The sequence below is a fragment of the Notolepis coatsorum genome (genome assembly GCF_963971535.1).
Source record: "Notolepis coatsorum genome assembly, chromosome: 12".
NCBI lineage: Eukaryota > Metazoa > Chordata > Actinopteri > Aulopiformes > Paralepididae > Notolepis > Notolepis coatsorum.
In genome coordinates this window covers 111,228,574-111,251,461 of record NC_140176.1, presented here as the reverse complement: position 1 = coordinate 111,251,461, position 22,888 = coordinate 111,228,574, and positions in this window count along the sequence as shown.

The following is a 22,888-nucleotide window of genomic DNA, read 5'->3' as shown; positions in this document are numbered from 1 at the left end:
AGCGTCACCTTCGTGGACATAATGGCATGTTACTGCAAGATAAGCATCCATATTAATGGAGGTCCACATATCTGCAGTCAGGCTCACACCCTCTATGTCCTGCAGTTGAGCCTTGGCCTTGGTCTTCTCCTCCTCATACTTATCGACCACCATTTTCTTCAGAACCTGTCAAGTCAAGAGTTTTATTTGTAACGGGATACAATCATACAGTGAAATGCGGGTGGTCATGCCCACAGCGATTGTGCAATAATACAAGTAATAAGAATAAGACATAACAGATATAATGTACATAAAGTTTACAAAATCATGGTAAAAGACATGCTAAGGTCCTGCGATAGTGCAATACAGTGTACGCTACGTGTCTAGAAGGCAGAATGTATGTGGGATCAAGCTTTCCCACAAACTCTTTGAAGCCCTGATCATCCACGATGGAAAAAGGCTGGGAGTCTTTCACCACCATGTTGACAAGCGCCTCATCCAGCTCTTGCTTCCGGTCCACTAAGACAGACAAACAAATTACATTTTTTTTTTAAATAAGGCAAGGCATGATGAACGATAATATTATATCATATTGCATTTGTATAGTGTGTTTGATGAATGATAATGAGTTAATGAGTGTGTAATAATGTTTGTACAATAAATAAAACCTATCTTGATCTGAGTCCTGCTGGTTCTCCTTCTCATACTTGGCTCTGAAGTGCCTACCTTCCCAGCCCTTCCCAGAGACAGTCGCATTTCTCTCCTCTCCCCTCTGTGCTTTGTGCCGGTTGTCGGACTATACTCAAATCAACTCTAAATGGATCTAATCAGTGGATTGCATATTTTCTTCAAGAAGCAGAATAAGGCTAACCCTCTCTGCCTATTGGGACATCATGATTGGGCTACCAACTTGAAGACGTGGTCATTTTGGATCTGTTTACCGTGCACAGGACCTACCAAAATGAACTGATTAAGACACTTGGACACTTGGACTAATAATGCATTCAGTAATTTGGACGGAGTTGTTAAAACTCACTCCACTCAAATCAATAGAGTTATATTTCACTCTATTCAAATCAAATTTAAAGTGACGTGGCTGGGATAAATGTGCCATCCTTAATAAAGGAATATCTTATCTTATTGAGGACGTATTGTTATTATTATTATTATTATTATTATTATTATTATAGGCCAATTGGTGACGACACAGCAAGCACTTGACCTGTAGACAAATCAAATTGCATCCAAACTAATTTAATTTATTTTTTGATGGTCTCTACAAAGCATAATAAATAGGCTACACAACACATATCTAATCATATAGAAATCGAATGCTACTCTTATTTGTACACTCTCAGAATTACACATTATTAAGGAGTACAATGCACACATACCTTAATAGGACTGATCAGATCAAAGTGTTCCCACATTTGAGAACGGCTTCTCTTCTTAGCTGGCGCCATGATGATCAAAAAACAACTCTCAATAGCAACTCTCAAAAACAACTACCACTCCTACTACAAAACCACACAGATCGAGTGAAATGTTTTGGGCGTTTATGTAGAATAGAATGCAGCGCAAACAAAGTCTCGCGTTACGGATCAGTCTCGCCGTGTCGAAACCAGTCACATGATTCCCTGAGCGAACGATACACTTCACGTGACTTTTGCCGTAGCAAAGCAGGCTTTAAAGCAGGGTTTGGGGGAAATGTAGTTTCGAGTTTGATGCTTGTATCGGAGCATTGGTTTCATAGGGCCATGTATCATTTCATGTGTGTGCATGTATAATTTCATGTGTGTGCATGTATAATTTCATGTCTGTGCATGTATCATTTCATGTGTGTGCATGTATAATTTCATGTCTGTGCATGTATCATTTAATGTGTGTGCATGTATCATTTCGTGTGTGTGCATGTATCATTTCATGTCTGTGCATGTATCATTTCATGTGTGTGCATGTATCATTTCATGTGTGTGCATGTATCATTTCATGTGTGTGCATGTATAATTTCATGTCTGTGCATGTATCATTTAATGTGTGTGCATGTATCATTTCATGTCTGTGCATGTATCATTTCATGTGTGTGCATGTATCATTTCATGTGTGTGCATGTATCATTTCATGTGTGAGAATTGTAGCTCCATATTTGTATACAGAGAAGCACTTAAATCATTGAATGGATATTGCAGTGAAAATGCTAATGAGAAAGTATCAAATAGAATAAATAGTTCTGTATCACACTAGCTCCCGCTCAGCGTCTCATGCATATATCTCGCTTCAGCATATATACACTGAATAAATTTCAAAATGTACCTTTAAATGCCAGCATTCATCTGGCCACACCCCCATCCGCTTACCTACATAAGCAGGGGTGGTGCCACACACTCATCTCCTTCTCAAATTTCATCACAAGCAACGTATTGCTCATATGCCCACTTGACGTGGAGAAAAATATTGGCTGGAAAAGCAATGTTTACGAGGAAAAGAAGAACAAGTAGATACGTTGACATCATATCTTTATTTTCTCTCTCACTATTTTCGAGAAAATACGGCGATATTGTCTTCGTCACTGGAGTGTCTGGAAGATGGTGATCATTCTAAAATCCTCCACCGGGTTTCGTATTGGGAGCACGCCGCTGCATGCCTCTCAACTGCAGTTCCTTGCTGTGTTGGTTGGGGTGAAACCTTTCAGGACACAGCTGAACTGTAGGACGCGCCGCTGTTGTGAGAAGCGGTGGGTTTCAGGTTGGTGGGTACTGTTTTGCTGGCGGCTCCACTTGTCTGTTAGTGCTATGGGGGCTAACTGACAATGTTTACGAACACCGGCCCCAGATTAAGGTCTTTTGATCAGCCTCTTAGGCAGCAGCGGAAGACCTTGATCTGAAGCCCATTATAGTTTAACTAGTGGGCCACGACCATTAACACTGGTGATCCCTGTGTTTTCTGGACGAGTGGATGTCTCTCTGTCACCGTGTTAGGCCCCATCTTTCATATCCAAATGAGAGTATTCCCTCACAAGGAGATATGGGCATAGATGTTCATTAGCGGAAGATCTGTGTTCAAAGTCAGCTACACAGGCCAGTTGGGTATTGTGCTGGCTCCGTCGGGTGTTGGTAAAATCACCGTTGTAAAACTGTGTTAACATCTTGTTTCTCTTTTCTCTTAAAAAGTGAGGAGGGTTTCAGAACGGCGGCCTGTCTGGGTGAGTGTTATATCATTGTGTACAAGTTCAGGTGATAGCTGCTTAGCTTACGTGCTAGTGGTGGCCTACTGTTAGCCAGTCAGCTGTTAGCTGTGGCGCTAGCCTGCTGTGATCACTAGGTGGCCTACCTGGGTTAGGCTAGGAAACGTTAGCTTGCTGCTATCGCTGCTTAGCTTACGTGCTAGTGGTGGCCTACTGTTAGCCAGTCAGCTGTTAGCTGCGGCGCTGGCCTGCTGTGATCACTAGGTGGCCTATCTAGGTTAGGCTAGGAAACGTTAGCTTGCTGCTATCGGCCGAGGCCCAGCGCGGGGTGGCTCCGGCCCCTCGCGCGCCGCCGCGGTTCCCAACTCCCCTCTCCCTCACGGGGAGAGGCGGGGGGGATTCGAAGCTCCCGTCTGGTCGCGTGCGCCGTTCGCTCGGCGTCTCGCGGGCAGGGGCGGTAGCGACCGACGGTTGGAGCGGCCGTTAGCTTAATGCTACTCTGTTGAACGTGCTTTGATTATAACATGTTTTAAACACTCTTGACTACGACGTCATATTTGACAGAGGATGTTCGTCGAACCTGCCCTGGGCCAGGACGGCGAGGCCTAGGTCAACAAAGGGGACCGTAGCGACGGGTTGGAGCGGCGACGCTGGCCGGGTCGGCAACACAGAACGGCTGTGTTTACTACGGTGCCTTGAGACTGCACTTCGTTGATCTACGCTCCGGGTAGGCAAGGTTTGGCCAGACCTTGTACACTTCTTCTGGCTTTCCCTTCTAAATGTTTTGTAAATAACGTTGTTTTCCAAAACGAGTGTTGCTGCACTACATTTAGGATACGACGCAAGTTATGTGTGAATTGTCTTGTCACTGGTATTTAGCTTCTCCATGCAAATCGGGTTGTTGTTACAGATGTGAAAATGATCTGGTTTGTTGTGTTGAGAAACATCATGTGTGTTTATACGTACCGTGTACTCACAACTAAGGGGGTTAACTAACCTATAAAGCTATGCTTAGTGACACATGAGTAAAGAATGATTCTTTTCTCAGCCTGTAATGACAATGAACAGTGTGTTCACATATTAACAGGTTTTCCTGTTTTAACTGGCCGTATTAAGGGTAAAGTAGGAGGATTGTGTTTCCCCCCGGTTCCCTGGGGACTTCTTCATCCTCCTATCAGACATGTTGTTGCACTACATTGTGTCACTGTGTGGTAGGGATGCAATGTAACCCTTAGCTTGATTGCTGAGGTTGTGCTAAAACTGCTGGAGAAACTTTATTTTCCTAAAAGAAAAGATTGTTTGGTCGCTTTCGTGTGTGCTTAGCAAGGCCTGTGGCCGATACTAATCGAGAATTATGTATTCTCTCATTATGAAAAATGGCGTTCCTCTGTAGAGTATTTTTGCCATTTTTTGTAGGTGATGATGGGTTGTGTGTGTCATGTGACCTACAACTGGGTTGGACTGGCCACAGAAGCACATGTGTAAGTTTGGTACCGGGGCTCTTGGAGAGCCCTCTCTATTCTGTGTTTTTTCCTTAGTAAAAATCAGATAGCAGGTTAGCTCATGCGCTGTGTGAAGCTGTCAGACGCTTCATGGAGCTGACTATGACTGTGTCATACTCTCTTTTTGTCATTACATCGTATCATGGGTGTGGGGTCGTAAAGGGGTGAACTGGTAACCTTTCCTCCCCCTTTTTTCTGTTGGTCAGGGGTAAACCCACCTGTCCTTCAAGGTTCCTGTCACGTTGCGGTTCGGCACGTTACAGGGTGAGGGGGGGAGGGAGTTTCCTGTTCCCACGGCCTGGAATATTGGGCGTGTGCACCGCAGAAATTCCCCCGCCATAGAGTACGTCACCGTGCGCGTCTCTGTTGGTAGGACTTCCGTGTGCTGTTCAGGTCCATGTGATGGATCTGTTTCGGGGGGTGGTCAGGGCTCCTCCTCACCAAGCTCCTATTCGGGCCTTCTGTGAGTTGGGACTCCTTCCGTGAGGAGGGAGCCTCCTTCAGAGTACAGAGCCTCCTCCTTAGATTGTCAAGGTGAGTGGACCCTCTAGAAGGAGTCCTACTCTATTGTGTATGTATTCGATTCAATTCGATTATTGAGTGTGTATGGGTTCAGTGCCTCCTCCCGGAGAGCCCTAAACACCAATTTTTTACATGGCTCAAGGTGCAATATATGCTTTTCAATCTGTACAGCTCGCGTGGGAAGTCTCTCTGGGGATTCCCGTCTCCTTCCTATGGGAGGGTGGTGGGATGTAAAAATGTGACAAATTTTTACCCCCGGCTGTGTAGACTGGGATACATACTGTTGGTGCTTCCTTCTTTTCTTTTAAAAAGAGTTGGAGTTAGGAAGTATCACACCCCTCTTGTCGTTCCCCTGGGCGCCTTGGGGATTCAATGACAGGTCTAAATAGCCTGTTCATTGATGTGGGTGTGTCCCGACGCACGTATAGTGCTAGCTCGGTGTTCTGTAAACAGGCGACTGACTGGCACGCCTTGGTTGCTTGAGGTTAAAACGGCGTTTTTATAAAGCAACTGGGATGGAGGTTTTTCCTCTTCCGACGACCAAATCCGACGACCTGGTTTGGTTATCGACGGATTCTCGTTCATATCTGGGGGATGATGACGGAATGGATCTGAACATATGTAGAGGGGTCTCACGCCCTGGGGGTGGGCCACCGGGCGCGGTTCGCCCGAACGTTTGGGTGGCGCCTTCTTTTCATGTTTGAGATCAACACGCATATCTGCCCCTTCTCCTGGAGTAGGCATGTCGGCGTGGTTAGGGCACGGGACTGGTTCTGGTCACGCTGGTCCGGATCAGTTGAACCCGTTGTCCGCCGGGGATGCAGATCTGCTGTTCTGGTACCCTGAGGGACTTGGGGCTTTTTTCAGGGGGAAAAATGCCAGGTCGGTCCGGGTGTCACAGGGTTAAGCACTATGGAGACCCTGGTTGGGTACGTTTTTTACTCAGCACTGTCGTAATGGCTTATGGCCATGCCAACCTGTACATGCTCAATCTCGTCAGATCTCGGCCGCTACACAGGTTGGTCCTGGTTAGTACTTGGTTGGGAGACCGCCTGGGAATACCAAGTACGGTGTGCTTGGGGCTGGTTCTCCATTCTTTTTCGCTCCTCTCTCATGCATGGCGAAGAGGGGCCTGTTGGGGTGGTCTTTGACCTCCTCTGGTGACCCTGTGCTTCCCGTATCGCCGGGCCCGGTCCGAAGTAATGTTTCGTCGACCCGTAGGCCTGGGTTAACCCTTTTTTGAAAAACTGAAACACTTGTACTGCGGTATAGCCGGTGTATACCCGCAGGTGTGTTTTGGAGTTTTTTTCTTGAGGGGTTATAGGAACAACCACCGCATTGGGTAACACCAAGGTGGTTGATTCCCTGGTGTGTTGGAGCAGTGTCAACTCCCGGGTTCAGCGGTTGAGGGTGCCCCTGCACATTCATGACGTCTGCCAATCGTGTCAGCCTTCTCTGCCTCAACCCCTCTGGGTGGGTTTTTTTTAAATGGAGGCTTGGTCATGCAACACCGCCAGCTTACGCCCCTTCCGCCGGGGCGGCTGTGTTCAGCTGTCCCCTCTGGCGCCTGTCTCGTCCATAGTCTCCAGGCTAGGGTTAACAGCCTGTTGCCTGGTTTTTCCCCGGTGCGCTGCCTGCTTCCGTTGGTTAACCTTTTTTGTGTGCTTACGGCCATGCTCACTGCCTGTTCTGCAGGGTCAGTGTGCCAGGCGGTGTACTATTGGGGGGACAGGGCCCGCTCGGCTGAGGGGCCTTTGTCCGAATACGCTGGCGATGTGGGGGGCGGGGTCACTAAGTGCCCACCTGGTGGGGTCTTGATGCTGGCATCATGGACTTCTCCGGGCCCCCGTTCCAGGGGGTCCAGTCCCTTTGGTGGGTCTGGGTCTTCCTTCGCGCTCCGCTGCTACGGCCTTGCCACAGGGTTGGGTTTGCCCTTGATCCCGTGATTCTGGGGGCAGTAACGAGGTTGTTCCCTCCGTTCGTTCCCGGGTGGCATGCGGGTTGTGCGTGTGTGTAGTCGTGGGGTCAAGCCACGGTCTGCTCACCCTGTGCGTTGAGTTGCTTGAGTGCCTCTTCGCACGGTCGGGTCCGTCGCCCTCCCGTGAAGCCCCCAATAGGGGGGGTGCCCTCCATTAGGGGGGGTCGGGGGGCTCGGTCCTCCCTGATCTGATGGTTGTGGGGGGCCTCAGCGGGGTACATTTGTCGAGCTTCTAGCTCCCGCTCAGCTCCTATTATGCATGAGACGCTGAGCGGGAGCTAGTCTGATACAGAACGTTAGGTTATGGCTATAACCAAGTTCTGTTAACACTAGTGGACGCTCAGCGTCTAGACGCCGCTGCGGCCCTTGATTTTTCATTGTGGTGAAATTTGTTGGGAAGGAGATGAGTGTGTGGCACCACACCTGCTTATGTAGGTAAGCGGATGGGGGTGTGGCCAGATGAATGCTGGCATTTAAAGGTACATTTTGAAATATATATATTTGTATATTTGTGTATATATGCTGAAGCGAGATATATGCATGAGACGCTGAGCGTCCACTAGTGTTAACAGAACTTGGTTATAGCCATAACCTAACGTTGTAAGGATTAACATTTGAAGTAATGCTTTATAATTAGAACAGTGGGGCCAACAACAGTATACAGCAGCACAGTCTCAAGTGTGTTGTTGCTATCGCTGTATTGACAATTTGAACAGATTTGTTTGTATTATTATTTCATTGATTCATTGTTTCATTAATTCATTACCCAAATGTGAACAATTGTGTTTGATATTGAGATTGTTTGTATTATTGTTCATTGAATTCATTACACAAATGAGAGCAACAGCATGTGTGTTTGTTTGATTCTTCACTCCCCCCTATGCAGGGGGTGCAATACTAGGTCCTCTGCTGTGCAGGGTCCACCTAACAAAGGACATGGAAGGAGGTGCTCCATGGTCTGGGGTTCTGTGCCACAGTCGCATGTGGTTGGGCCACTAAGATAGCCCCATCTGCTTGGGGCTTCCCTGGAACAGCCAACACCTGGAAAGGAGCTAAGCAGCTATGACCCACGTGGCGTGTGGCCGGGACTACACACAATATCGGACCTTAACAGGAAACCCAACAGCACCGCTAACATTGCTGCCTCCCTACCGGATGAGCTGAACAGCTTTTACGCCCGTTTTGAACGGTACCACCAACCTTCCAGGGGACGCCCCCACCACTCATTAACCCCTCGCACAAGTCTGTACGATGAACGGTTCATGAGATATGAAAGGGGCGGGGCTCATTGCAATGGACAATAATCTATTCATAAATAATTGTAATGCAGTATATCAATGACAATAGGTTCACTATGGCATGTCTATATATTGTTAACAGGTGCCAGAGAGCTGATTACCAACGAACCTGTGTAATATCACCCTCTTGTGGTGAAAAGCTATAACTTCATACTGAATATGCAGTAGCAACGGAGAATGAGACACTTGTTTTAAATTAAACCATTATTTTATTTTTCTGCCTAGGTTACGTCTCTAAACTCTTACTGACATAAAGAAATCACTTCCTGTTCCTTATATTATGGGGAGGGGGTAATAGGTTAAACCCACAACATTAAGATATTTCTCACAAATTAATAATATAGCCATACCATCGGTAATATGAACAAAAACTAAATCTTTATATTAAATCAAATTAGATTAGTGTAAATATTTATATTCAATATTGTAAATGAATATAAAAACTTCATGAACACAAAATCACTATTCTGGCTGCTACATTTCCAATCCCTAATTGTTACCGTGGAAGAATTATCAATGAATGATAATATTGCAGCCACAATCTACAACATAATACCTACAGTACATTAATATGGAAGTCCATTTCTGTTTTTAAATTGAAGTCCAGGTCCAATGTGATGTGTCCGTCTGTCAACATTGAACACTGAAGTCTTCCTAGGGATCAGAGCTTCAAACACGTGACCCACCAGTTCTGTGGTGAAACAGGCTCTGAGGTTTTGTCAGATGCTCTCTGGCGCCACCAGTTATTGAAGGAATACACTGTTGCTGTCGCACCTCAGTCTTCTGACTGCTACCTTGAGCTACTTATGAGTGAAGCCCACTAGGGCACGACATATCTGCAGTAGAGATGTCCGCTGTCACTCCAATACAATGGAGCTAAATGGCACCGGGTTTGTGCCAAAATAATACATTTGAAAAACTCAACATTAATGTCTATAGAGCTTTTTATTTCATTTAGCAACTATTTTCTGTAGAGTATTCTACTTTTAACTTAAGTAAAATATCATGTCCTAATGGCTACACAGTATTTTAAATTATAACACTCATAATGAAAGAGTCAAAACAAGCATATTAGATATATTTTATTGACTAAATCAAAAAAGGAGGTACAGAATCTTTGTGTTTGATATGAATGAAGATAAACGGAAATCAGTCACAAAACAAAAATAATTCCTAAGGATTCATATTGTGTACATAGACGCCTGCGCAATAGAGCACGCGGAGCATTTGCTCTACGACTATTGAACATGGGGGGGTAAACGTCTGGTTTTTCTCCCCCACTTTTTGATCATATGAAAAATATGATATACCCCCCCCCCCCCCATATATAAATCTAACCATAACTAAGTAATTTCAATCAAATTAATAATACGCAATGACACTTAATAGCAAGTTTTTAAGTTTCCAAAGATTGTGTGACCCCCCACTTTAATGGTTTGATCCAGTGCCCACGGTTCGTCGGCATGACGTATACGACATGTTGGGGGAGGCGGCTTTTTCGAAAGCCCTTGAAAAATTCAGACTGGATATTGGATAACATTGTGAGGATTATTCTTCAGCGTTTACATCAAAATGGAGCAAATCATCATGTAAGTCGAACACTGTGACTGTATACTAAATGCGCAAACAGATTGAAACAGAATATTTCTCGTATGGTGAGCCTCGGCGCTGCACCGAGTGAATCCAGAGATACGGGATGGTGCGCAGGCGCTGTGATCACCCAACGGCGGAAATAATGCTGCTTTGAGCAGTTTATAAAAAAATATTAAAAATATTTATTAGCAACGCCGAGCTTTCAAACCATCCCGTATCTCTGTGCGAACCCCTCGTGCAACTGTGAGCACCTTTGTAATGTCTCTGTGATACTTGTATAACGAACGGTTCGGCCAGAACCAGTCCTTCATGGTAAATCTAGGTTGGTTTCCCATTGAGGAGCAAGTGACTGTGGATTCACTCGGTGCAGCACAGTCACGAAAGGGGCTAACATGGACCCTGATGTAAACAAGACAAACGTCTTTCTCTGGTCTGCATCGCCTTAACAATTGTGTGTATTGAGCCGTACTGTATTGTACCCATTCTGCAATCTGTTAAATAAAGTTTTCATTCATTCATTCAGCCGCCGCGCTCACTGGGGCTATTGATAGCGTCAATTAGTTGTTGTTGTTGTTGTTGTTGTTGTTGGTACTGCCGCTGCGGATGTGAACGGGGCCGGAGGGGCTTTGGGAGGATGGGAAAGTTATTATTATTATTATAATAGTAATTGGCTATCATACGTGCCTAGCTAGCGTTAGCTAAAAGAGCCCTCGCAGTGAAGTTATTATTATTATAGCTATCATACTGCAATATAAACTGAGTTTTATAGTGAAAAGAGCAGCTTTATTTTGGTCAAGATTGAAGGCTCTATATTGCAGGAAATTGCACATACAGGTGTTCATTAAATGTTAAAAAATCTGCCGTGGAGGGGGTCGTGCCGGACCCCCTCAAAACCACCCATTGCAAAAAAAAAAAAAAAAAAAAAAAGGAAAAAAAATAAATTAAAAAAAAAGTCTTGCACCCCCACTTTCAACTATACCTAGGCGGCCATGATTGTGTATACTACTTAGTATAAGTACATGGGGTTCCTGTTGAGTATACTACTTAGTATAAGTACATGGGATTCCCATTGAGTATACTACTTAGTATAAGTACATGGGGTTCCTGTTGAGTATACTACTTAGTATAAGTACATGGGGTTCCTGTTGGATATACTACTTAGTACAAGTACATGGGATTCCTATTGGGTATACTACTTAGTATAAGTACATGGGGTTCCTGTTGAGTATACTACTTAGTATAAGTACATGGGATTCCTGTTGAGTATACTATGGGGTTCCTGTTGAGTATACTGCTTAGTATGGGAACAGAATATTTGGGCAGCACGGTGGTGTAGTGGTTAACACTGTCGCCTCACAGCTAGAAGGTCCTGGGTTCGATTCCCACTTGGGGACAAGGTTGCCGCGTTGCCAGGTACCCAGGTGGGGTATCTCCCGGGCCTTTCTGTGTGGAATTAGCATGTTCTGCCCGTACGCGCAAGGGTTTCCCCCCCGATAAGATAAACCCAAAGGAAAAACATGCAGAACAGATGGCTAACGCTGTCGCGTCCCTGACGAAGACGGACAGGAGCACTTGGATTGGTCCCCGGGCGCGGCCCACGCCACAGCCCATGTCTGCTCCCGGCTGCCCTTGGGGGGGAAGGACGACGGGATTGGAAAAGTGCAGAGAGACATTTCATCAGTGCATGTGTGTGAGTTCCCGTGTGTCGCCCATCTAGCATGCATCTCCAGTATGAGTTATCATATGTCTCTTCAGAAGTGTTTGCTGCCTGAACCCTTTCCCACAAACTGAACAACTAAATGGTTTCGCTCCAGTATGAGTTCTAGTGTGTCTCTTCATACTTCCTTTATCATTGAACCCTTTCCCACAAACTGAACAGCTAAATGGTTTCTCTCCAGTATGAGTTATCATGTGTGTCTTCAGATGTCCTTTATCATTGAACCCTTTCCCACAAACTGAACAGCTAAATGGTTTCTCTCCAGTATGAGTTCTTGTGTGTTTCTTCAAAACTCCCTTCACACTGAACCCTTTACCGCAAACTGAACAACTAAAAGGTTTCTCCCTCCGGTATGAGTTCTCACGTGTTTCTTCAGATTTCCCTTCATACTGAACCCTTTCCCACAAACTGAACTAAGAAATGGTTTCACTCCAGTATGAGTTTTCATGTGTGTCTTCAGATTTGCCTTCATACTGAACCCTTTCTCACAAACTGAACAGCTAAATGGTTTCACTCCGGTATGATTCTTTACGTGTATCTTCAGATCTCTCTTCTTGCTGAATCCAGGCCTGTTAGACAACGTTTGTATTTTCTGTGTCTTCTTTTGTTTTAGTGCCATCAAACCTGGACCTCCACTCTCCTTCCATTCATCGCCATCATCAGTCTCAGCTCCAGAACGGTCATCACCGTCATCAGTCTCAGTTCCAGAACTGTCATCATCACCATCATCAGTCTCAGTTCCAGAACGGTCATCATCACCGTCATCAGTCTCAGTTCCAGAACGGTCATCATCACCGTCATCAGTCTCAGTTAGAGAACAGTCTGAAGAGAGAGGCTGGCTATCTCTAGTTTGTTCTAAATCACCAGCTGGATCTAAGTTACTGGTTAGTTCTGCTACTCCACAGTCCTCTCCTTCAGGTTCTGTTTCCATGTGTTCAGTTGAGGTGCTGGGTAAAGAGTATGCTTCTCTGTTTTTCTCCCTTTGGGTTTGAAGAGGCTGGAAGGACAGAGCGTTCTCTTGACCATCTTCACATTTCACTGGGTCTACTGTGATCTTGGAGAGATCAGCTTCTTCCAGCCCTTGATCTAGTTCATCTTTAATCTGCTCTGGGTCCCGGTTTTGGCTGAGTTGTGAGGACAGAGTGTTCTCACCTTCATTTTCACATTTCATAGGTTGTAAAGTCATCTTGGAGCCATCAGCCTCCTCTAGATCTTGACACAGTTCCTCCTGTTCCTCTTTAATCCGGAGGGGCTCCGTGTCCTGGGTTTGGCTGAGCTGTGAGGACTGAGGTTTCTCTTCATCATGTTCACTCTTCACAGAGACAGGAAGCTCCTCTCCCTCCTGACTGATCCAGAGTTCCTCCTGTTCCTCTTTCATCTGGAGGGGCTCTGTGTCCTGGGTTTGGCTGAGCTGTGAGGACTGAGGTTTCTCTTCATCATGTTCACTCTTCACAGAGACAAGAAGCTCCTCTCCCTCCTGACTGATCCAGAGTTCCTCCTGTTCCTCTTTCATCTGTAGGAGCTCTGGCTCCTCCTGGACCAGACTGGGGCTCCTCTCCTGCTGCTCAGGGGGAACCTCCTCTTCACAGACAGGGAGCTGTTCTGGAGGGAGGAATAATAATAATATGAACAACAAACAAAGATGCAGTAGATAACTCTGCAACTGAAAGTAGAAACACAATCGATCAATTATTGTTTGGCTACAAAACCAGAAAATCTCAATCATGCCTCATCACGCTGTCAATCACAACTTGGAGGTTGATCAGATGTTGTCAGGAGGTGAAAATGTAAACAAACAGAGTGAGACTTGAGGTTCTCCAAACTAAACAAGGTAACTATGGATAGCTGAAATACTTATGGATTGTTAGCTTGACCAATTACCTTTTTTACTTGAGTTGGGGCAACTGTTGTAATTCCTACACTGTTCTGTGCCAGTGGGTCTTGGACTTCCTGACTGGCAGACCCCAGGTGGTGAGAGCAGGCAACTGCACCTCCTCATCCATCACCCTCAACATAGGGGCCCCCCAGGGCTGTGTTCTGAGTCCCCTCCTCTACTCCCTGTACACACACGACTGTGTGGCTCAGCGGAGTAGCAATACAATCATCAAATTTGCTGACGACACAGTGGTGGTGGGCCTGATCTCTGCCAACGACGAGAGGGCCTACCTGGAAGAGGTCAAGGTCCTGGCGGGATGGTGCCAGGAAAACAGCCTCTCCCTGAACGTCAGCAAAACAAAGGAGATGATTGTGGACTTCAGGAGGTCGGGGGTCAAGGACTACAGCCCCCTCAGCATCGACGGGGCACCGGTTGAGAGAGTCAACAGCTTTAAGTACCTCGGAGCCTACATATCCGAGGACTTGACATGGACCACACACATTGACAGTGTTGTGAAGAAGGCACGACAACGCCTCTACTTCCTCAGGCGCCTAAGGAAGTTCCAAGTCAGTCAGAAGATCCTTAAGAACTTCTACTCATGTACAATAGAGAGCATCTTGACCGGCAACATCACCTCCTGGTTTGGGAATAGCACTGCACAAGACCGAAGCAGACTACAAAGTGTGACACGTTCAGCCGAACGCACAATTGGAGGGGGGCTCCCCACCCTCCAGAACATTTACAACAAGCGTTGCAAGGGCAAGGCTAAGAGAATCATTAAAGACTCCAGTCACCCGAACAACTGCCTCTTTGAACTGCTGCGGTCAGGCAAGCGATACCGGAGTCTCAAGGCGAGCACAGAAAGACTCAGAAGAAGCTTCTATCCCCAGGCCATCAGGCTGCTAAACGAACAATGAATGAACACTACACAACAACAACCACCAAACGCACATAGCACACACATCCACACGCACACACTCACTTTAAACAAACACACTGTAGCACCCACTCCACACACTTTATAGCACACACCCACTTTAAACAAACACACTGTAGCACCCACTCCCCACACTTTATATTTATGGATGAAGGATTGCACTACAACTCGTACACCTTACTGTAAATTGTACCTAAAATTGTACCTCATCCCATTTCTGCTTTGCACTAGATAGTACTGTACATTAGTACACTGCATAGTATTGTATATTATATGGTAACTCAGAACATTGTACATATGTCTATACCGAACACTGTGACCTAATTTTTCTTCTTCTAAATTACATGCTATATTATGTTATTATGTTATTTGATACTATCTTGTCTAGCACAGTCTCTGGAGCGTAACAGTAAGAAGCATTTTGTATGAAAGTATTCTGTACTTCTGTATGACAACTATTAAAGAACTTGAACTTGAACTTGTTCACCGGATTTAGATGTAATTAAAGCTGGAAGTCTGCACTTGAAGCACACCTGTATTTCATTTCAAGTCCATTATGGTGTTGTACAGAGCCAGAATTAGTAAAATTGTGTCAATGTCCAAATAATTATGGACCGACTGTATAAAGTCAGAATATAAGCCCCAGGGGTGAATGGAGTCCCCCACCGGGTTTATAAAAGTGCACCTGATGTACTCAGATTCCTGTGGAGGTTATTGAGAGTAGTATGGGATAAACAGGTTATGGGTTAGAGCAGAAGGAATCCTAATCCCCAAGGAGAAAGAGTCCTCACTGTTAAGCCAGTTTCTGACTATATCCCTCCTGAATGTAGAAGGTAGGGCTGTCCCCGACTAAGGATTTGGATAGTCGACTATGATTAGCCAAAATTTGCCATTAGTCGACTATTAGTTGACTTAAAAAAAAGTATTTTTTATTTTTGTATCATTCCATTTGGGCTGTGGGGGTGCTTAATGGCTGAAGGAGTCGACTGAAGGCTTCTTGTCCTCTGCAAAAGCATGCAATTGGTCCACTGATGGATACCTCTTGATATTTGTCTAGTCTAGTTGAGATGTTCAGTCATTATTAGTAACGAGCTGAATAAACGCACATTTCTCTCTCTATGCAGAGAGTGAGTCGCACCAGTTTCTGACCTAACGTCACATATCCTCCCAAACTCATAACGTGGTGTAGCATTAGCATAGCAGCTTAGCTTGTTAGCTGCTCCAGCTACCTCTGGTCAAGGCCCAGTCTGGATGGAAAAGTGGCAGAAACACCCAACAGATCGGATGTGCGGTCAGTAGATGAATAAAAGCTGATTTTACTGTAACAAAACAGAGAGGTGGATATTAACCGAATGTACCTTTGTTTACCTGAACGACGAGGCTCCAGAATGAGGAGGCTGTGAAACCAATGCTCCGATATGAGCGTCAAACTCGAAACTACATTTCCCTCAAAGCTCAGAGTATAAAGCACATACCTTATTAAACTACATTTCCCTCAAAGCTCAGAGTATAAAGCACATACCTTACTAAACTACATTTCCCTCAAAGCTCAGAGTATAAAGCACATACCTTATTAAACTACATTTCCCTCAAAGCTCAGAGTATAAGGCACATACCTTATTAAACTACATTTCCCTCAAAGCTCAGAGTATAATGCACATACCTTATTAAACGACATGTCCCTCAAAGCTCAGAGTATAAAGCACATACCTTATTAAACTACATTTTCCTCAAAGCTCAGAGTATAATGCACATACCTTATTAAACTACATTTCCCTCAAAGCTCAGAGTATAAAGCACATACCTTATTAAACTACATTTCCCTCAAAGCTCAGAGTATAATGCACATACCTTATTAAACTACATTTCCCTCAAAGCTCAGAGTATAATGCACATACCTTATTAAACTACATTTCCCTCAAAGCTCAGAGTATAATGCACATACCTTATTAAACTACATTTCCCTCAAAGCTCAGAGTATAATGCACATACCTTATTAAACTACATTTCCTCCAAAGCTCAGAGTATAATGCACATACCTTATTAAACTACATTTCCCTCAAAGCTCAGAGTATAAAGCACATACCTTATTAAACTACATTTCCCTCAAAGCTCAGAGTATAAAGCACATACCTTATTAGGACTGATCAGATCAAAGTGTTCCCACATTTGAGAACGGCGTCTCTTCTTAACTGTCTCCATGGTGATCAAAACAACTCTCCGAGTCCGACTACAAAACCCCAAATCGAGGGAAATGTTTTATGTAGAGTAGAATGCCGCGCAAACAAAAGGCGTGTTCGAGATTGATTTCGGCTCGCCTCGAAAGTAGACGAGAGTAGACTAGTGCAGCCGGGGGAGGAGTCGGAACGTCGAACACTTCAGATTTGAATACAGCCTCTCGCCTAGTCTCGCATGGCAGATATCGCGTTCACGTTACCACACGCACACCAGTCCAGCTCATTATAATGCGAGGGCCGCATGCACAATTAGATTAGATTCAAATGTATTGTCATCACACAGCACACTAGGTATTAAATTAATATACCATATTTATATACCATCTTGTTGCACGCTCCTGCCCACCGCAGCGCATGCACGCACACACAACACACTGCTGAATAATTCTGTTTTGCATCAATATATTATATATACTGTATATTGAGGCAAAACAGAATTATATATACAGTATATATTGAGGCAAAACAGAATTATTCAGCAGTGTATGTGTGTGTGTGTGTATTAGAGCTGGGCCGTTAACAGCGTTAATGTGCTGCGTTATAATAATAATAATAATAATAATAATAATAATAATAATAATAATAATGCAGGACCTCTTTAGGGGGTCTTTATTCGGCATGCAACGAACTGGACATGCAATTGGAGCGGCAAACACACACCGGGATACATACACACACACAAGCATTGTCTTTTTCTCAGTCGCCGATGCGATTGAGTCTCTGCACTTGACCCATCCCGTCATCCTTCCCCCCAAGGGCAGCCGGGAGCAGATAGGGCGTCAACGTGAGCCGCGCCCCGGGGACCAATCCAAGTGCTCCTGCCCGTCTTCGTCAAGGACGCCACAGCATTAGTGATCTGTTGTTGTGCATGTTTTTCCTTTGGGTTTATCTTATCTGGAGGGGAAACCCTTGCGAGCACGGGGAGAACATGCAAACTCCACACAGAAAGGCCTGGGAGATCACCCACCTGGGTACCTGGCATCATGGAAACCTGGTCCCCAAGCGGGAATCGAACCCTGGACCTTCTTGCTGTGAGGCGACAGTGTTAACCACTACACCACCGTGCCGTTATCGCGAGACTAGTGTTGCGCGATAATATAATTGACGCCGTTAATCTTCTTCTCAACGTTGGGTCTCGTCTGGGACATTAGCGGATGTATACCAACCTGGTCGAACTACTCTGTGTGTGTGTGGGGGGAGGGGGAGGGGCGTGAACACGTGCGAGTGGGGCATGCGTGAAAATAATTACCATATAAACATCAGCTGAGCTGCATGACAATGGCGGACGCTGTGAGCAGTAAAGTTAAGCAAGGTTTGCTTCAGGGGTATTTCATTTTCAAAAAGCTTCCCGATGGAAACCTCGACAAGACCAAGGTGACTTTGTGCAAATCGCAAATGACGTACTCTAGGAGTTCCTCGAGTCTCAAATACCACCTGAGCAAAAAGCTTCAAATTGATGTTATCAAGCACAGCTGCACCGGGGAAAAGTGCTCGTCAAACTACACTGTTTGAGTGCAACGGAGGCAAGCCCATCAGCACAGCTTTATCAGCCAAGCTGACTAACCTCCTAGCCCAGTGGATTGCCATCAATTGCCGGCCTATCAGCGTGGTTGAAGATGATGTACTCAAGCTTCTTCTCCGGGCGGCGACAGGCGACCCGTGTTACAAACGACCTGCGAGGCGAACTATCATGCGGAGAATCCATGACCAACACGCCACCGAGAAAGTTGTGAAAGAAGAGAAGTTGGCCGCGGCGGCGTGTGTAGCACTGACTGGGGACCATTGGACATCAATCAGCAACGATAACTACCTAGGCCAGGGCTATTCAACTGGCGGCCCGCGGGCCAGATCCGGCCCGCGGGATGATTCTGACCGGCCCGCCAAAGATTACATGATAATAAAAAAAAATAAAAAAAAATGTTTTTTTCTTTTTTTTTTTATACTTTTTTCTTTTCATGTCAACGTTAACACGCACAATTGAGCCAAAAGTCACTCAATTAATGACAGATTTCATTGATAAATTGAGGGAAAACTTTGCAAGTCGATTTGATGAATTTGACATGTCCAGAGAATTGATGCATTTTGTGAGCAACCCATTTGCCAATGTAGCTGCTATTTCCACAAAAGGACAAGAGTTCCTTGCATCACTTCACATTGATGAAGGTCTCCTGCAACTTGAAATAATTGACATGCAAGCATCATCTGCTCTGAAGCAGGCACTTGAGAATGAATCCACCACAACATTTTGGATAAAGTGTATTCATGTCAAGACATTCCCCAAAATGAAAACGCTGGCAATATCTGTGCTAACAATGTTTGGCTCAACATACACCTGTGAATCCAGTTTCTCTCACATGAATGCCATTAAAACAAGCAACCGTGCCTCCTTGACAAATGAGCATTTGCATCACTGTTTGCGGGTAGCCCTCACTTCCTATGAACCCTCTTTCTCTGCCATTGCCCAGTCAAAGAAGTGCAATGGCTCTCATTAGATGTGTGTATGTAGGCTAGGCCTGTCTGCCCCCCACCCCCCTGATGTTTGAGAGTTAAGAGTGGACAATAAGTGCTAATAAGATGCTGCGATTTGCTTGTTTGTTTTTTATTTTATTTTTATATTGAAATGTTGAAGAGGAGATGTTGCAGTTGTTGCACAGTCATAAATGAAGCACTTTTTGCAGGAAATGTTGCAGATGTGGCACATAAATGAAGCACTTTTTTTTAAAAGTATACTACTTTTGCAATGTAGTTAAATAAAAGTTGTGAAAATGTGGTTGCGTGTTGTGTCAAGTGTACATATATTCATAGCACGCGGAGGCGCCGTGGCAGTCCGGCCCCTGGCCCCTTGGGTTTCTGACAATGTGGCCCCCTGAACAATTTAGTTGAATAGCCCTGGCTTAGACCCATCGTAGGATTCCTGCTATTCTTAGTGACTTATGCTCTTGACTGACTTTACGTATATTCTTCGCCATACAAGCGCGACCCTAATTCTCATTCTGTAACCTAACGTTGCTTAATAATAATAAATTACCCTCCAATAGTATTTCTGTGTCAATGCCGTGTTCTTGTGGGTGTTCACCATCTATATTTGATGTACTGTTTGGCCAGTAATTAAAGTACATAACTAGCAGTGGTTTAATCTATCACAATCTTTAATACAGTCAGGGTTTTGTAACCCCTCAGTTACATTGTGGGTTTAACCCCCTCCCCATAATATAAGGAACAGGAAGTGATTTCAAGTAGGGCTGCAACGATTAGTCGACATAATCGACGACGTCGATTATAAAAAATCGTCGACGAGAAATTGTTGCGTCGATTAGTCATTAAAAAAAACTTTATTTAATTTTTTTTTTTTTTTTTTTTTGTGCACTACCTATCTTTGTGAGAGTGGCTTCTCAGGGTTCCAGACAACATCATAACATGATGATCCCATAGCAAATTTTGGACATTGAAAACATTGTTCCCCTGCAGGAGATGATGATCAGACTAGACACACAATACATTACACACGCACTCCTCTCACTCACACACAGCGATCAGAGTAAGACACACACATACACACTCCTCTCACTCACACACAGCGATCAGAGTAAGACACACACACATACACACTCCTCTCACTCACACACAGCGATCAGAGTAAGACACACACACATTCACACTCCTCTCTCTCACACAGCGATCAGAGTAAGACACACACACATTCACACTCCTCTCACTCACACACAGCGATCAGAGTAAGACACACACACAAATTACACAGTACACACACTCCTCTCACTCACACAGCGATCAGAGTAAGACACACACACATACACACACACACGGACTCCTCTCACACACAGCAAACAAAAGTTATTTAAAGTACACTTCCACTTTCATTTGTATTATTTAATTTGTTTATCTTGTTATGAGTGATTGCTGTATTGTTCTTCAAATACATTTTCATTTAAAGTGGCTTAAAGATCCAAATTTTAATTAATTTGCTATGGGATCATCATGTTATGATGTTGTTGTTTGGTCCTGACAAGAGTCTCAAAGTCTGGGGTGATGGTAGACAAGCAACTCTGAGGTCATGCTCAATGTCCAATCTGTTCCTCTGCTCTGTCTTCAGCTGGACCAGAGCTGAGAAACCACTTTCACAAAGATAGGTAATTAAATTTTTTTTTTTTTTTTTTGTTGTTTACATTGGTTTTCGATTAGTCGACTAATCGAAAAAATAATCGGCAGATTAGTCGACTACCAAATTAGTCATTAGTTGCAGCCCTAATTTCAAGATACAAGAGTTTTATTTGTCACGGCATACAGGTATACAGTGAAATGCGGGGGGTCTCGCCCGCAACGATGTGCATAATACAAGTAATAATAATAATAAGAGTCCAACCAATAGAGCGATGTGCATAATACAAGTAATAATAATAAGAGTCCAACCAATAGAGCGACAATAAAAGTGCAATAAAAAGTAAACAAAGTAGGCATATCGGTATCTGTACATGAGCTATTTACAGAGCATGGTAGTACATGCTAGGTCCTGTGTCAGTGCAGTACACTGTTAGCTACGGATGAGGCATTGGGTCTTTATGTACACTGCTATACAATGCTATATTATATGATCTCAAGCTATACTATTTTTTAAAGTGATCTTTCCTTCTGTAAAGTGTCCATAGTGTGAGCATGTGCAGTAAGAGTTTAGAGATGTAACCTAGGCAGAAAAATAGAATAAATGGTTTAATTTAAAACAAGTGTCTCATTCTCCGTTGCTACTTTACTGTTTGTTGGATACCATTCCCCCACATAGAGATGAATGTTGGTTTAGTGCCTCTACACTATATATAATATAATAATTATCTCCATCAGGTCGGTTCTGTCCACCTGTTTATCTCTGTCCGCAGCTAACCTCACAATAGGGCAGTTTTGTAAAGTATTTTAAGTTAATTCATTTCTATCATTGAAATGCATATTCAGTATGAAGTTATAGCTTTTCACCACAAGAGGGTGATATTACACAGGTTCGCTGGTAATCAGCTCTCTGGCACCTGTTAACAATATATAGACATGCCATAGTGAACCTATTGTCATTGATATACATGCATTACAATTATTTATGAATAGATTATTGTCCATTGCAATGAGCCCCGCCCCTTTCATATCTCATGAATTGTTCATCGTACATACTTGTGGGAGGGGTTAATGAGTGGTGGTGGGGGCTTCCCCTGGAAGGTTGGTGGTACCGTTCAAAACGGGCGTAAAAGCTGTTCAGCTCATCCGGTAGGGAGGCAGCAATGTTAGCTGTGCTGTTGGGTTTCCTGTTAAGGTCCGATATTGTGTGTAGTCCCGGCCACACGCCACGTGGGTCATAGCTGCTTAGCTCCTTTCCAGGTGTTGGCCGTTCCAGGGAAGCCCCAAGCAGATGGGGCTGTCTTAGTGGCCCAACCACATGCGACTGTGGCACAGAACGCCAGACCATGGAGCACCTCCTTCCATGTCCTCTGTTAGGTGGACCCTGCACAGCAGAGGACCTAGTGTTGCACCCCCTGCATAGGGGGGAGTGAAGAATCAAACAAACACACATGCTGTTGCTCTCATTTGTGTAATGAATTCAATGAACAATAATACAAACAATCTCAATATCAAACACAATTGTTCACATTTCGGTAATGAATCAATCAATGAAATAATAATACAAACAAATCTGTTCACATTGTCAATATAGCGATAGCAATAACACACTTGAGACTGTGCTGCTGTATACTGTTGTTGGCCCCACTGTTCTAATTATAAAGCATTACTTCAAATGTTTATCCTTACAACTATTCATTCTATTTGATACTTTCTCATTAGCATTTTCACTGCAATATCCATTAAATGATTTAAGTGCTTCTCTGTATACAAATATGGAGCTACAATTCTCACACATGAATTGATACATGGGAGGTACACAGCAACTTTTATTTCCAAAACGGCACGGAGCATAAGCACCTGGCCGTGGGGACAACGACCGTTCACGCAACATTAACGGCCAATCCTGAAAGAAAGAACAGACCCCCGAATGGCAGAATGGACCGAAA